At 33.2% G+C, this 15,875-nt stretch overlaps 2 protein-coding genes across 2 annotated transcripts in view; one reads left to right on the forward strand and one right to left on the reverse strand.

The window, feature by feature from the left end:
• LOC130442792 (uncharacterized) overlaps positions 1-15,875 on the reverse strand; it is a 214,989-nt gene that overhangs the window by 198,379 nt on the left and 735 nt on the right. The window lies entirely within an intron of this gene.
• The window catches only part of LOC130442802 (aquaporin-11), a 141,011-nt gene that overhangs the window by 65,765 nt on the left and 59,371 nt on the right, over positions 1-15,875 (forward strand). The gene's annotated exons all lie outside the window — the stretch shown is intronic.

The following is a 15,875-nucleotide window of genomic DNA, read 5'->3' on the forward strand; positions in this document are numbered from 1 at the left end:
CGGGCCGTTAATATTAATTTCCAAACGTTGTATGAGAACTAAAACATCTGCATGAATGATAAATTCCTCAGGTGAATATGCCGTAGAAGAGAAAATCATTTTCGGTAAAGTGCGAAATTGAAACAAGACTTTTCAAAAATAATTTTTCAATGTATAATTACGAGATATATCCACAAAGTTAGTTTCCTTTAGTTATATATTTAGAAAAAAAAACGTGTACAGATACAAAAAAATTTCTACATAGCTTGTCATCTATGTTTTCTATTATATATTTATGTATATATACATAGATTTGGGGTCTTGTATACACTGCGTCCCAAAGGATCTATATTGTGTCCACCTTTCTTCCTGCGATACTGGAGAACCCAGTGTTTACAGTTGATCTATCAATCCCACCCCTTTTAAATAGTCTAGAATGTGGGATGGTTTTAATTCCCAAAGATTTCCTCTTCAATTTCAAGCGCTCTGGAATTCCTTACTTTTTCACACTTCGAGAGAATGTGGATAGAGATTTCGTCCTCTGTGCAACAAAATCTGCACGCCACATTATCTGCTAGGTCTAACATCTTAAGGTGTTTGTTGATGCGACAGTGCCTTCATAGAACTGCTAGTATTCGTAGATTGTTCTTACTTAGGTTGATACATTCTACCAATCTACTCTATTTATAGTTTCCCAGAGTCTTTCACTGTCTGAGCCCTTTTAGATTGTCCCAATATTTGATTTTGTTCCAGTCTACCTTCTTTTCCATTGCTTTTTCCATTGTTCTGTACCTGATACCATAATTATATAGCATCATGTTCTTCCAGATCTCCAAAATCATCGAAGTAGTCATCCATGGATCAGCTCACACATCCTGTATTGGCAAATTGATGAATTAAAATTTGATGCTCCTTATTCGCCAGATTTAGCCCCCTCAGATTATTTTCTATTCCTAAATTTGAAAAAATCGCTAATTGGTCAAAGGTTTTTTAACAATTAAGAGGTGATGTCGGCAGTTAATGGCTATTTTGAGGAGTTGGACGAGGTATTGTCCACCAAAGATCTAGCACTACAACAAATCGGCAGCAGCGATCTGAAAATCCTGTTTAAGACAGAGTATATCCTGTTTAAGACAGATTTAGATCAATCTACATCTTATTAAGGAGTCATTAAATAGGTATTTTCTTTAAAATTTGAACAATTTTTGATGATATTACAATCAAATAGACAATAAATGTGTCAAAACCATCAAAATTTTATTTCATTTTCCTGATGACCTCGTAGAAATCATTTCTCTCGTTATATATAGTAATTTCATCTTCTAAAGAATAAATTGTACATAGTATTTTTTGTTTAAAAAAGTTACACTCATAATAAAGTAGAAAGCTAAAATTTAATTACAACATACAACACCGAAGAAACTACTTTTTGCTCGCGGTGAGTTGTTGAGTAAATTCTTTAAGTAATTTAGAGGAAAGTTTTGATAACATATGTTTTCTAGAATAAGATATACTGGGTTATTCATTCTAAACTCCCAGATATAAATTATGGTCGCTATTAGTACCTGAAGAAAATTAATTCAAATAAGAGTTGTACGATATTTTCATTTATAGTAAAGGTACTAAAATATCAGGTGATAAATTCACGATTACATATAAATAAAATAATGCGTAATCTATATAAAAATTATATCATTTTGTTTTCTTATGGACGCCTGCTGAACTTTTCTGCCTCGCCAGAGACTTAACATAAACTCTGAAAACGATAACGAAAATAAAAAAAACAATACAAAGAAACTGTTCACGATGAAGTATTATGTTTCCGAAATTGATTTTCCTATAATTTACATGGTTATTGGATTTCTCGTAACGAACACTGATGTTGCAGTCAGACAATAATCTTTGTCTCGAGAGGATTCTCATCCTGGTGCAATGTAAGCTATAAACCCAAAGACAAACGGCTTTTGCATCTATTACAAAGACAAGATTAAGATTGTGGTTTATAGCATCATATTCATAATAATGTATGAGATTTTTGGGTCGACGGTACTTGTCTGTAAAGTAATTTTATCATTCGAATAAAATTGAAAAAATTGAATCATTTGCTAATATATTCAGTCATGTTTGTTTGTCTGCTACTAAATTAAAATTTCTATAGCCACTACATGTTAACGAATTTCCACGGAAAAACAATTTTTTTAATGAATCCTGACTCGTAAGCCTCAATTTTTTCGAGTATTAAAAAAGCAATGGTAAAAAAACAAAACATCGAATTGTGTTCAAGGGAAAACTTGTTGCCACAGACGTTATTTTAGTGATGTTCAAATATTATTACTTCTACATACTATATATGTTATCACTAGAGTAGAAATATATGTTTTACTGAAATTTCACAAAGGATTATATAATTTTGAAATTAGAAATAGCTTCGTAAACCCTACAGGGAAATGGTTAACCGTAATATGTATCGCAGTTCGCACAGCTATAGATAAAACATATAGTATAGCGCAAATTTCAAAGTTACATGGACTGAAATAGTTGTGAATTCATTTGTATCATACAGTATGTAAAATGAATGAAATTAAATCATTATCTCGGTTATTGGACGTGTTTATGAAAAATACCCAAACACGTTGAATGTGAATCATATAAATTTCATTTAAGGTTATGATAAAGTAATGTACAAAAATCCATAAAACATCTTAGAAACCATTTTAAAAACAGTTTATTTCATCCCAGACATAAGTCAAATTTGTGAAAGTTATGACTTCAACAATATTTATAAAGCTGCTTTAGTAGATGCTCTAGGCGGATACGAGGACGGAAGTATCGCATACGGGCCACGTCGTAGTATCCTTATCGCCACTTCTTACCGCAGCATCGATATCGAAATACGGGGTGTCTTAAAAAAAAACGATAACGGCGACGTGTGATGACGGCAAAATTGAAATACGGGGTATGTTAAAAAGAGGTAACGGTGGAGTGTTTTGCAAGGCGATAACGGCAACGTATAAGGTAACATCCAACGTACGTGTTTTTGTTAATAATGGCAGGGTATATTGTTTTGATGATAATAGTCCAGGTGGGATGTATGTATAGTAATACCTATTATACAGGGTCGAAATATCGACGTCGAAAAAAGGTAGAAGGTGAGGCGATAACGGCAACATCGACGTGTCGTAAGTGTTTTGTAAAGGTATGCTGTGTGTAAAGTTTTGCAGCAATACCATAAGGCTTCTAAAATTTCTTTACTTCCCATGGTCACGTATAAGTTCATGATTTGACATCTCTCTGACATTGATATCGCCTTACCTCACTTTTTTAACATACCCCGTATTTCGATACTTCAATGTTGTAGTATGCGATTGGCCAAAACAAGTACATCACATCGGCCCGTATTTAAATTTGGCCGTCATCACCTTACAAAACACATACGTATGTGACTTTTTCATCCCCGATATTCCGATGTTGCCTCTATCGCCTTGCAAAACATGTACACCACGTCGATGTTGCCGTTTTCGCCTTTTGTCACTTGTTAGCTTATCAAAAAAACGATATACCTACCAATATTGACAAAAAACAGATACGTCACGTCTACAAAACACGTACGTCGGTCATTATTACCTGGCAAAACACGCAAACCTAACCTCTTATCAACATACCCCGTATTTCAATTTTGCTGTGATCACAGGTCGTCTTTTTTTTAACACACCGTATTCTGATGTTTTCTTTATTAGAACACCTTGTATTTCGATATTTCGATGCTGCGGTAAGACGTGGCGATAAGGATACTACGACGGAGCCCAAATACGTCACTTATGTCCCCGTACCCGCCTAGAGCATCTACTGGCATTATCAAAAGATTATTTGAATGAAAATTACATACGAAAGAAAAAAACGAGAAAATTAATAATAAAAATCGAAATAAACTTAATTTTTTACAGGAATTACATAAACTGACATAGGTCAAGACGATTGCAGACCAGAATTACAGAGCTTGGCTTGAAGTAGACGTGATTTTTTAAATTTCCTCACAAAAAATATCAAGGAAGTTCAGATCAGGTGACCTATGTGGTCATTTCATTGATTCACGACTTCCAATCTGCCTTCGTTTAAACTGGTTATCCAGAAACCTACGAAAATTAAGTCCATAATGTGGTGCAAAATCCACCATGCAACAAATAGACTGGAATCTAAGCTTTTCCTATTATTTGGATCCGGAAGTGCCGCAATTAGATCTGAAAGCACTGCCAAGCGAAGATGTTAAATTCTTAACAAGGAAATCAATTCGATTGTAGCCGGTAATGCTGTGGGTGGACTTATACCACATACGCTGATTTTTCCTCGCGTCACGATTTTATGCTAACTGGAGCCAGGAGTTATTGGTGTTCCTAATCCCTCCGATTGGTTCTACGAAAAATTGTTTATAGAATGTTTTAAGTATTTTCTTCGATAATATAAACCATCAGATGATTCGCCGTGCATTATGTTGATCGACAATCAGGAGAGCCATAAATCAGTTTCTTTGATACAGTAAGCTAAAGATAATGGAGTGATCCTGGTCATATTTCACCTAGACACAAGTCACAAAAAGCAGTCATTTGACAGGACCATATTTGATGCATCAAAAACAGCAATGAACGAACTCATGATGTCACCAGGAAATATGCTTAATCCAGTATCAACTTACGATATTGCTAACTTGTAGGGAAAGCTTTTCCTTCAGTTTCTTATACCAAATAATATCACTAAAAGATTTAGAGTCACCGGATTTTCCTCTATCGATAAAAAAAATTTTGAATTTTCCCCATCCAATGTGACTAATAGCTGCAGCCTTTGTAGAATCCAGTCCTTAGTATTCCGTCAACTGCGAAGGACCTTACCTCCGCCAAGTCGGACGCGAATAATGGAAATGCCCAGTTTCAATGTCGACGACTCTTAAGAGTCATTTCATTACTGGACAACATTCGAAAATTGTCCCACGAAAAAATATTCGGAAGTTGCGAGAAAAGGGAAGATTGCACATACAGACGGATACACCAGAGAAACAACTCATCGAAGAAAACTGCAAGTAGTGCTTAAGTATTACCTCAGTTTGGATGTAACTCTAATAAAATCGCCAACGTGGAGCCTAAACTTCTGGCAGCCTCTGTTTCTTCATTAGAAACTTCCACATCAGAAGATTTTTCTCTACAAGATTCTGATTAGTGTTACAGTTCTTTATATTTTTCTGAATGAGACTTGGAGATATCAAACGAGAATGTTAAAACATCACCAGAAGATACTGCTACAATACCCTCCTCTAAGGTACTCAGTGGGGGATTATATTATTGTAGTTTATGATGCCAATTGTTTTTGGAAAAAAGTACAAAAAAGATTGTTAAAATGAACTTGTACACATCCTAATGACATCGTCAATTTAAAATCATATATTGATAGTATTTTTAATGATCCCTATTTAATATGAACATTTACTTGAAATTCTTGTTGACCATTTTTACTGGCCGTTTCTGAATTTCTCTAATCATCTAACAATATATCTTCTTAGCGTCAACTACGGCCCCCATACTCGGGTCGTTCGTTTGCAAAACACGTAAATTCCAAGAATAACGACCACCATCTAATTAAGTAACGTCGTTAAGGTGTATAAATAGTTTAAGCTTTAAAATTAGATTTGCCTTTTGTTACTTTACGTAGGGTCCGATGCAATATGGCAGGACTCGTTTCAGGTTGAATGAGAATGTACCCTACACTATCGAAAAACGTAGCTTAATATATTTTGAAGAACTTTTTTGTATGTAGAGAGACAGAGAAATGCTTTATTGTAAAAAAATCGTTACAATTTAAAACAAAAGCTTGTAAAAACTGAAAAATAAATATAAAAATAACTAAATAAAGAAACAAATAAAATAAAATTTCAATATACACAAGACAACCACAATGAGTAACAAAATTATAGGTATATATAATTAGTATAAAGTTCATAACAAAATTAAACAAGATGCAGCATGCCCGGAATTCACTGGCCGACAAGATTTTCGTAACACAAGCGAGACCTTTATTTTTAAAATGGAATTACCCGTCCCATAATAGAAAAAATATTTATTAAGCCCTAACACGTACCACTTTTCAATAACTTAATTATCCCTGTTTACATTAGCAGGTAGGTAACTTCATAAAGGGGCGGTTAATATTGGTAAATTTTATGGCCAAAGAAATACCTGACCTATATTATTCAGAATAGTGCAAAAAGTGATTAGAAAGAGACGAAAATGTCAAGTCAAACCCGCATTTGTAAAACTTCTCCTTCCAGTAAATATTCTCTCAAATTATTGCGGAATGCGGGAAAAGATGATATTGATTTGACACAATTAACAAATGATTGTGCATTTTTTTGCATTGTAAAATATTGAGCCCTCAACAAATTCTGAACGTGGAGTAGGTAGGTAAAGGTCGTGCTTCGCGTTCCGTGCAACGTCCCTTCTGAAATAGGAGAAGCGTGCTTACGAATTAGGCAAACGGATTCAAAGATGAATAAGGAAGGAAGAGTCAGAATTTTTAGTAAATATCTAACAGCTCTCTTTTGTAGTTTTAAGATTCGCTCAAATTGAGTCGCACCACACGTACCCTAGATCGAAGATGAGATTCAAAAAGGGCATAAGAGGTAAAGTGATTTAATGTGCAATCGGGCGGATTCGAAAGCATTTTTCGATCAGTTCCAGATGAGTATCTACTTTTGATGTCATTAATTGTACTGCAAAGCTCTGCTAAAACTAAGGGCATAAATAAGAAACTGTGTAAGCTAGAATTAGCATCATGGGGATATGAAAGTGGATCATGAGAAGGAGTTATGGAATTTGTTAAATTTTTGGCTACATTCACAAAGTAATCATTGAAATTATCAGGTGAAGTAGTGATGAGATCATTCACAATGAACCATGTTTCTTTAGAAACATTACGAGAATTGGCGAATCTCCTATCATATTGACTCTCTTTGGTAGCTTTTATTATCTTATGATGATTTTTTTTGTATATTTTCACTCAATTTTTGAAGAAGACCGAGTAAGATAAAGATGTTCTGTGCAGATATACATAAACATTTATTGGTCCAGGATTTATTTTGCTTATATTTAATACTCCTGTAGGGATAAGATGCCATTTTAGTTAGTATTTTTATAATTCTAGAAAATTTGAGGTCCATATCACCAGATAGCATGTTTCAGTCAGTTGTTTGACAACGGTGGTTGAAGATTTGAAAACTTTTTCCAAAAAGATGCGGCATAATTTACGAGAAGCATTTTTACTATTGAATTTTACCAAAAATTCTGTTATCACTGCTTTATGATCGGAGAGACCTGAGTTAAAGACAGTACAGTCGGTGGATTCTGGATCATATGATGACACGACATAGTCTATAGTACTAGAACTGGTCATAGTTATTCTGGTTGGTGCCGTTATATGCATGACCATACCAAAAGAATCCAAAACTGACTGAAGACATTCTTGATTAGCACATACACTGGAATAATCAATATTGAGATAGCCACATAGAATTAGTTTGCTTTTTAGAGGTGAGAAATCCAGTAAGTTCAGTAGTTTGTGACAGAAATTATGCTAGTTAGCGTCAGGTGTTTTGTAAATACAAATAATATCTATAATACTTTCTAACATATTATATCATTGAAATGTGTTATTTCGGAAAAGTCGTTGTTTGTAGACATGATCATAGTACCTCCATGAGATAAATTTATTCTATTGAATCTGGCTACTGTGGTATAGTTTTTGACAAGAACAGGCTCATTATTATTTAACCAATGTTCAGTGATGGCAACAATTTCTGGAAAATTAAGCTCCTCTATTAAAAGATTTGTTTTGTGTCTTAGGGATTGAATATTAATAAGAAACAGGCCGAGCGTGCTATCGTTCATTCTTTCAGAGGATGCTGGCTTCTCTGATCGCGTCATTTTAACTAAAAATGTTTACTTTTACCCAGAGAGCTACTATAGTTTTTATCGACGTAAAACTAAAATGATAATTAAAAACTTTTTGTTAGTGTAGGATTTATGTAGGGCGTAAATCACCAGAAATTCCTAAATTAAAAGTTTGTTGATGTTGCAGTTTGCAGGAAGGCTAAGAAACTTCGAACAAAAAGGTCATTTCATAGTGCTGGAGTAATAGAGAGCGCAAGCAGCTAATCGGAAAACTTACAAAAAAATAATTAACACGTTAAGACGTACAGTGCGATCGAAGAGTGCACTAAATCTAATCGAATATAAATAATATATAACGAATGTAGTGTGTAGGTGTAAAAAAGATTTTGTTTAATGGAGGTTCGTGAATTGCAGAAATGCTAATGACGTCGTATATCACTTAATTCGCAACTGAGCTTGACAGCCGAATTTGTAAATTCTTGCATGTTTCACGGAAATTAGAATTTACGCAACACTTAACGTTAAATTCGAACAAAGCGCGTTTTTCATCTAAACAAGTTGCACCAGAAATACGAAAAAAAAAGAACAACAGCAGGTAATAAATTAATATGAATGAAATTGAACTATTAGAATGAGTAATAATTTGGAAAATTTATTAGAAACGTGTCTTCTTTTTCCTTTTTTGAAACAACAATTCGTTTTAAGAAGGAATATTTGCTTATAATTATTAGAAATTGAAATTGAAATTTTCATCCTACCAAAACTACGCATACACCAAACGATGTCTACCGGGTCTGTAGGAAAACCAGTATAGCCGTTGTCTTCGTTTTTGTTTCAACGTAAAAACAGAGCAACGGATTATTGTGAAATTTAATATGAAATTTCACAAAACTGGAACTGAAACTTATTAAAATAAGTGTAAGGCAATGAATTTTTGTCGCGTCCTCATGTTTTTAGATGAAAAATCTTGTTCGATTTAACCAAGTATTCGTGAATCTATAGGAATTGGCAAAGAATGTGTGTGACTAATTTTACATGCGAAAAGTTTCGCATGAAATTCTCACATATGAACAGAAAGAAGCTCGCAAAAATATTTGAATGAAAATAACTCAAAGTTATCAGAAGAGGTAATAACGTCCAACGTATCAAATCTGCAATAAAAGAAAAAAAATCTGTTCGGAATTAACAGAAAAAAAATTCCTGAATTGTTTTGGACAACGAAATATTTGTTTAGAACGATGTAGGAATAGTAGAGAAGTATACATTGAAGGTTATAATGAATAAATACATATAAACTGCTAAATATCCTTCATTTATTCATAACTGTGCGACAATTAGGCCATGGACCTTGTTTGATAGGGACAGTTGTTGTTTAAGTTAACTATAGTATCGCATAAAATTGTTTTGACAGTAATTCGTATTAAACCTCGTTTCAGACTAAAACTATGTTAACATTTTTTTAAAAAGTGCTGTTCCTGATGCTTCGGATTTAATTGAAACAATTTTATCCATAAAAATTTCTCACCAATTGCCTTTTGATATATTTATCAGTAGCAATACTTTCTAGAAAATCTGATATATTCTATGCGAACTTCTAAAGAATCTTGTTCGTATGGTTATTTGTTTTAGTTCTAACTGGTTATTTACCCATAATTATTTGTTAAAAATGAAAAAAGAAATATGTATTATCCTAATTTTTGTTCACACCATGAATGTTAATCTAGAATATTCTTTATATCAACTATAATAGACAGTTTGGATGAAAATTGTTCTGGAGCCATTGGATCTAATAGATTTTAGTTGGCTGATGATCCATATAAAGAAATTTTTTTTCTTTTCATAGCCATTCAAGACTGTGATAGATATTTCACAATATTTTGACGGGTAAACAGCCGCACACCATTTGTCTGCGCCGCATATATACCTTGATGTGAGCGCTCCATCTATTATCGAATAGCCATGAAATATTTTCTAGATATTTCTGGAAGAAGCAGTTATCTATTATTATACAATTTCCACATGCTCCATGCATATTTGGAATTCATTTGGGTGTATATCAAAAAAATGAGCCGGCAAAGAAATTTGTCAATGGACGTGACAGTGCGAGCATCAATTCTCCTGAATGAAGGTTATTACGATATGCTGCTGGTTTGTTAGGAAGACATCATTCCAGAATCAATCGTATAGTGAGGCTACATAATGCAACAAGTTCGTACTATCGAAGACAAAGGCGAAAACAGAAACAGGTGAGTCACCAACAATCTTCTAAAAAATGAAAGAGATGCTAGAAATATTGATATATCTTCTCGGTCGGCTAGAAGACGTTTACATGAAGCAGGTTTAAGAAACAGAAGACCAGTCAAAAAACCCTTGCTTACCAGAGAATACAAAGTTCAGAGATCAAATTTTGCAAGACAAGAATAAAGGTGTGTCATCTGTATATCTCACCTAAAGTGCCTTTTAGTGGTGGCTCTTAAATGTTTTGGGGAGGAATTTGCTTCGATGCTCGTAGGGAATTGATCCCTATAAGTACGAGGTCTATGAATGCCCAATATTATTTAGACAACATAATTGTCGAGCATGTGAAGCCTTTTGCTCCGTTTGTCGGGCATAATTTTTTATTCATGCAGGACAACGCTCGTCCACACGTGGCTGAACATGTTATTGTCCACTTACATAATATCAATATCCCTTTATTAGAGTGGCCACTCAACAGTCCGGGTTTGAATCCTATAAAACATCTATGGGACTATCTCAAAAAGAGGAATCGAAGTCCTAGTCCCCCTGTTTCTAATCACAACCAACTCATGGAGGTCGCTATTGAAGAATGGGACAATATACTGCAAGCTTTTGTTGAACATTTGATATCAAGGATGCCGGATGCCGCGGTGCATTATTGCATAAATAAGTAGTAGAGGAGGACCTAGGTGGTATTAGGATATGGGTTTATTCGTTTTTACTGATTTTTTTCCAATTTAGAGGCTCATTTATGCATTTCCATCAAACACGAACTTATATGGACAAATTGAGGTTATGTTAAAGTAATATTCGACTAATTTAAAGGTGTTTATTATTATTTTAATATAAATTATTATTATTTTTTGTTTATATTGCAAATATTTAGATTTATTAAAGTGGTGCGTTAATTTTGTCCAAATGTTTATTATTAAAATAAAATGTTTCATATAATCAGTCTCGTTATTTAATGAACACACCTCGTATCTCCAAATTCTATAATGAAAAATATCGGTTTTATAAATTTAGAGCAATGAGGGAAAGAATTACTACATCTCTATAATAAGATATAATTAAATCAGCTCAGAAAAATCTAAAGTACATTACAACTTTATAACGCCATCTCTAGCCACTTATGAATACTTTTTGATCTACATTTTCCATCCGGATAAAATGTTAATGAAGCTGCTACGTCGTTAGTTTTCATTGTATAAGTCTATTTTCTTAATCCCTAATAAAACGATTTGAGTTTACTATTGTCTTAGATGGTAGATTTTTCTACATTGGTGTTTCCCAAAATGGTCCCAAACGTCTATGGAAGACCCAATAGGGGGTTTGACAAATTTCCATCCTGTGATCCTAAAATGAGGTTATATCTTCATATTTACTGAAGAATTTTAGGAATATATTGTGGAAGTTTATATTCCGTTGTTCGTAACGTAAATTTCGAAAAAAGTTTACTTTACGTTGAACTATTTTTTTTTTAAATTCGTAGTTTTGAGATCGGGTTATTGTTAATTGCAAAGTTAATTTTGATAAGAGTAGAAACTAATTTAAAATATCATCTGAATTGGTCATAAATGAGTTGAAATCATCATTTTTTTCCACTAAAATTAAACCGATTCTAAGAATGTTTTCCACCCCTATTCTAATATGAGTTCTGTTACTGATTTCTTGAGAATATATCAAAAATTAAATAAAACTTTGAAGAAGATGATAAACAAAAATAAAATAGACCTAGATATAGTCATTAGGCCGACAACAACTCTGCACATACCAAGTGATTTACGACTTATTCCCAAATGAGCTCGCTTAGGAAAAGACTACGAACCCGTTTTCATAATTCATTCCATTTCTACGGAATGTTGTAGAACTTTTGCATGGAGTTTATGTCTCCCTTGATGAATTACCACAGTATCATACTACGAAAATGGAATTTCCCATTAAAAAATTAATTTAATGCGGACTCACATTATGGTAAATCAAAATTATTTTTCATTGCTAATTATAATCTCAAAAAAACCCCTACCTGAGATATATCTAGAAAGAAAATTACTCACGTGAATCGAATAGAAGATAGAAAATATCCAGTTATAAAAGATCTAATGTTTTTTCTCTTTTATAATACTTATAATACGAAAACAAAAATTATTAATAAATTTGATAATTAACCCTATTGTGAATTAGTTAGAAATGATGTTGCTACACATAAAGAAGCTTTGTTCGGTATTTTCTGTTTTTCCAAGTTTTCATTTAGTTTCACCTGTCCCGCTGTGTGTAATCAAATGAACGACGCAACCCCATCGAGTTTGAGCTCAATTGAATAATCTTGACGAGTATTTTGTTACTGGATGGTAACCAGGGTCTTATTATGAAGAAGATGGCCATAGGAACTCCATAATTGAATAATCGATGCAACCCCATCGAGTTTGAGCTCAATTTATTAGTCTTGACGAGTATTTTGTTACTGGATGGTAACCAGGGTCTTATTATGAAGAAAATGGCCATAAAACTTCATAATTAAATAAAAAAACGTAACTTCATGGAGTTTGAGCTCAATTGATTAGTCTTGATGAGTATTTTGTTACTGGATGGTATCCAGGGCCTATTATGAAGAAGATAGCCATAGAACTCCATAATTGAATAATCGATGCAACCCCATCGAGTTTAAGCTCAATTGATTCGTCTTGAAGAGGATCTTGGTTGGCGTGTTTATGAAACTCCGGCAAATTTTGATTAGATAGATGACTCAATGCAAATGTGAGCACATGCCGAGTGCTTAATGGAATGAGGGTGTATAAATATTTCATATCGCTCACGTTGAGCTTCAGGGTACCAGGGTGAACCCTGTTGTCCGTCTACAATGGGCATCTGGGGGAATGAACCGTGGAAGTAACATGAAAACAAAAGGCGAAATTTAAACGAAAGGTGAAGATTGCTAATGAAAGCGATGTCCACAAGCGGCAACTATTAGAAAAGATAGTGAATCTCGAATTAAAGATACTATAAAGTTAAAAATGAAATTAAAGAAAAAAACAAACTTTTATGATTTATTAACGAAATGGTAGAAAAAGGAACATTTTAATAGGGAGGAGGGCTTGTTGGAGTGAACCCTGATACAGTGATTGCTCCTCTTCAAAGCCAACTAACTCTAATAAGAAATATAACACTTTTTAAATTCATAACTACGCGTTTTCAATACTGAAAGTTTACACCTTAATTATTGATTCTTCTAGTTCTTATTATATTCTCAATTTTACAAATAAAAGCGTGTGATAGCAAGAGAAAAAAGAAGGTACTGGATATTCTTTATCATACCATCAAATCACAATGTAACACGCTTTTATTTATGAAATTGGAACTGATATTAAAACGGAAAGAGTCAAAAATAATTAAGGTGTCATGTTTTAATGTTAAAATATATAATTCTAATACAATTATGAGCTCAAAAAGTGTTATTTGTTATTAGAATTAGTTGGCTCTGCAAAGGAGCAATTCCTATATCAGGGCCTACTACAAGAAACTCTTCTCCTATTAAAATTTTCCTTATTTTACCAAATTCTCTCCAACGAATCTCTCCCGCTCGAGTTTATTTTTAAATTTTTAGTTCATTTTATTAAAAAATCATAGAAGCTTGGTATCAAAAAGGTTTTTTCTCTTTAATTTTATTTAGAAATCATATTTAAATACAAATTACATACTGATGAAATATAAATAATATAAATAATAATATAAATAAATTTCGATCTTGCCGATGTAATAATAAAAAAATATGAACTGGTTATTTAAATTGAAAGTCATGAATGCAATTAGTTCTAGTTTTGAAATCGGTTCTAAATCTAATACTTCCTTACATACTACAGGGTGTTCCGGGACTTGATGCTGAAAATTCGGGAGTGAATAGATGACGTGAAAATAATACTGTGTGTGATAAATCTCATACGACCCCTCGTTTCTGAGTTATAGGCCTCCAAAGTTCCGGAATTTATGCTTAAGTATATTTTCTAAATTATATATTCGAATTTAATTTAATGGATGATTATATGACGCTATAAAGTAGAATGTTGGAATACTAAGTTCAAAGAAATATCCTCCGTAGACCCTCGGTGTGTAGAAGCGCAATGTGTCCATTTCTAACATTAATTATATTTTTTTTTTGTTTTATGTGATAAGTTTTAAGGTGACCAATAAAATTTTTCTACACTTCATTTTTTTCTTATGTAAGTATTTTCAATAAATAATTACAATTCATGATATTTTTTTTCTGAATGTCTCTTTATGGCGAACGATTTCCTTGGCATGTACAACGATATAAAAATCTACATATCTTCTAAACCATGAATTTTGTGGTTTTTTTAGATTGTACAGGTTGTCCCTGGAAATATTACGGATTGTTAACCATTGGGCATGAGCCGCCTTTAGCATTCAGATAGTAGTTTGAATAATATATCGAGAATTTTAATTTGGAAGATAAACTTTTAACGTAGTCGGTTGCTGAAGTCTTAAAAATATCAAATACAACATGCCATGCAGGAAGACAGGACTTGGCTTTAAGTCAACCCTTTCGGAAGTTTACCTTTGGGATTTTAATGGGCAATCATGACAAATGCTGATCTAACGGGAAATTGGTGACGCTGCATGGTGCATCGTTTTAATGAGTCAAAGATTATCATAAGTAGATGTTCTTCGCCGGATTGCTCACCAGTAACAAGTTTCGGCTTTATTATGTGAATCCACCATTGCATAATCCTTCTGATACATCTTAATTACGCAACAACACTATTGACGCTTTTTTTTTCAATTTTAGTTCGTTTGATGGCAAGTATGAAATTTTGACACTATTGTGAATTCATCTGCTTTCATTGAGTCATGGCGTTCTTCAACATCTTTGTTAAGAGGCGCGAGATCTTCAAATATCAATTGCACATGTTATGTGATGAACAATCAATAATTCATAAATACGCATGTCACTCATACCAAAGTAAGAAATGGAAAATAATGTTTACTCCTCGTATAAAATTCGGTAAACATCTAACAAACTGTCAGTCCACGTGGACTCATCATCTCCACTGTTTACCAATGGAAAGATCGAATCGTAAACATAAATGCATTTCTATTGACCGACGCTGTCGGAGAGCGTATGTACACAATTTCTGCCAGATAGTCTGTGATAAGCAGTGGTGTCGTTTAATGACATTCATTTATTTCATAAATTTCTTGAAATAAATAGAAACATGGCGCTCTTTAGACCATGGACGAATTGAAACAGAGAAATTGCACGGTGTAGTAGAGAATTAAGACAGGTATGAATTTAATAATAAATATTTAGATAAATAAACCCAGCAAGTTATTTTAAATATACTCGAATGTTTAAAAAAGAAAAATGTTCAGTACTCAAAATAAGAAATACTGAATTAACTAGAGTAAATGAAATTTCCATTTGTCGAGTAGTCACGGAAGGGGTTGGTGTGGATCATTCAAAGAACCGGAAAACATGTAACAGTTGACAAATCTACTAAAGATTTTATACGTAGGACAATTTATAGTTTATGTAAGGAGAACAGAGTTGCGACATTAGAAGTAATACAGCAAAAGGTAGTAGATTGTCATGAATCAGTCTCCAGAACTGAGTAAAAAGATTGTAGAATTCGTAAAGAAAGTTCTAGCAGCAAACCCCCAAGAGCTTTAAAAAAACTGTGTTGAACATGTTATCAAAGAAGAAGATCAGTA

This window comes from Diorhabda sublineata, chromosome 1, assembly GCF_026230105.1.
Source record: "Diorhabda sublineata isolate icDioSubl1.1 chromosome 1, icDioSubl1.1, whole genome shotgun sequence".
In the NCBI taxonomy this organism is placed as follows: Eukaryota; Metazoa; Arthropoda; class Insecta; order Coleoptera; family Chrysomelidae; genus Diorhabda; species Diorhabda sublineata.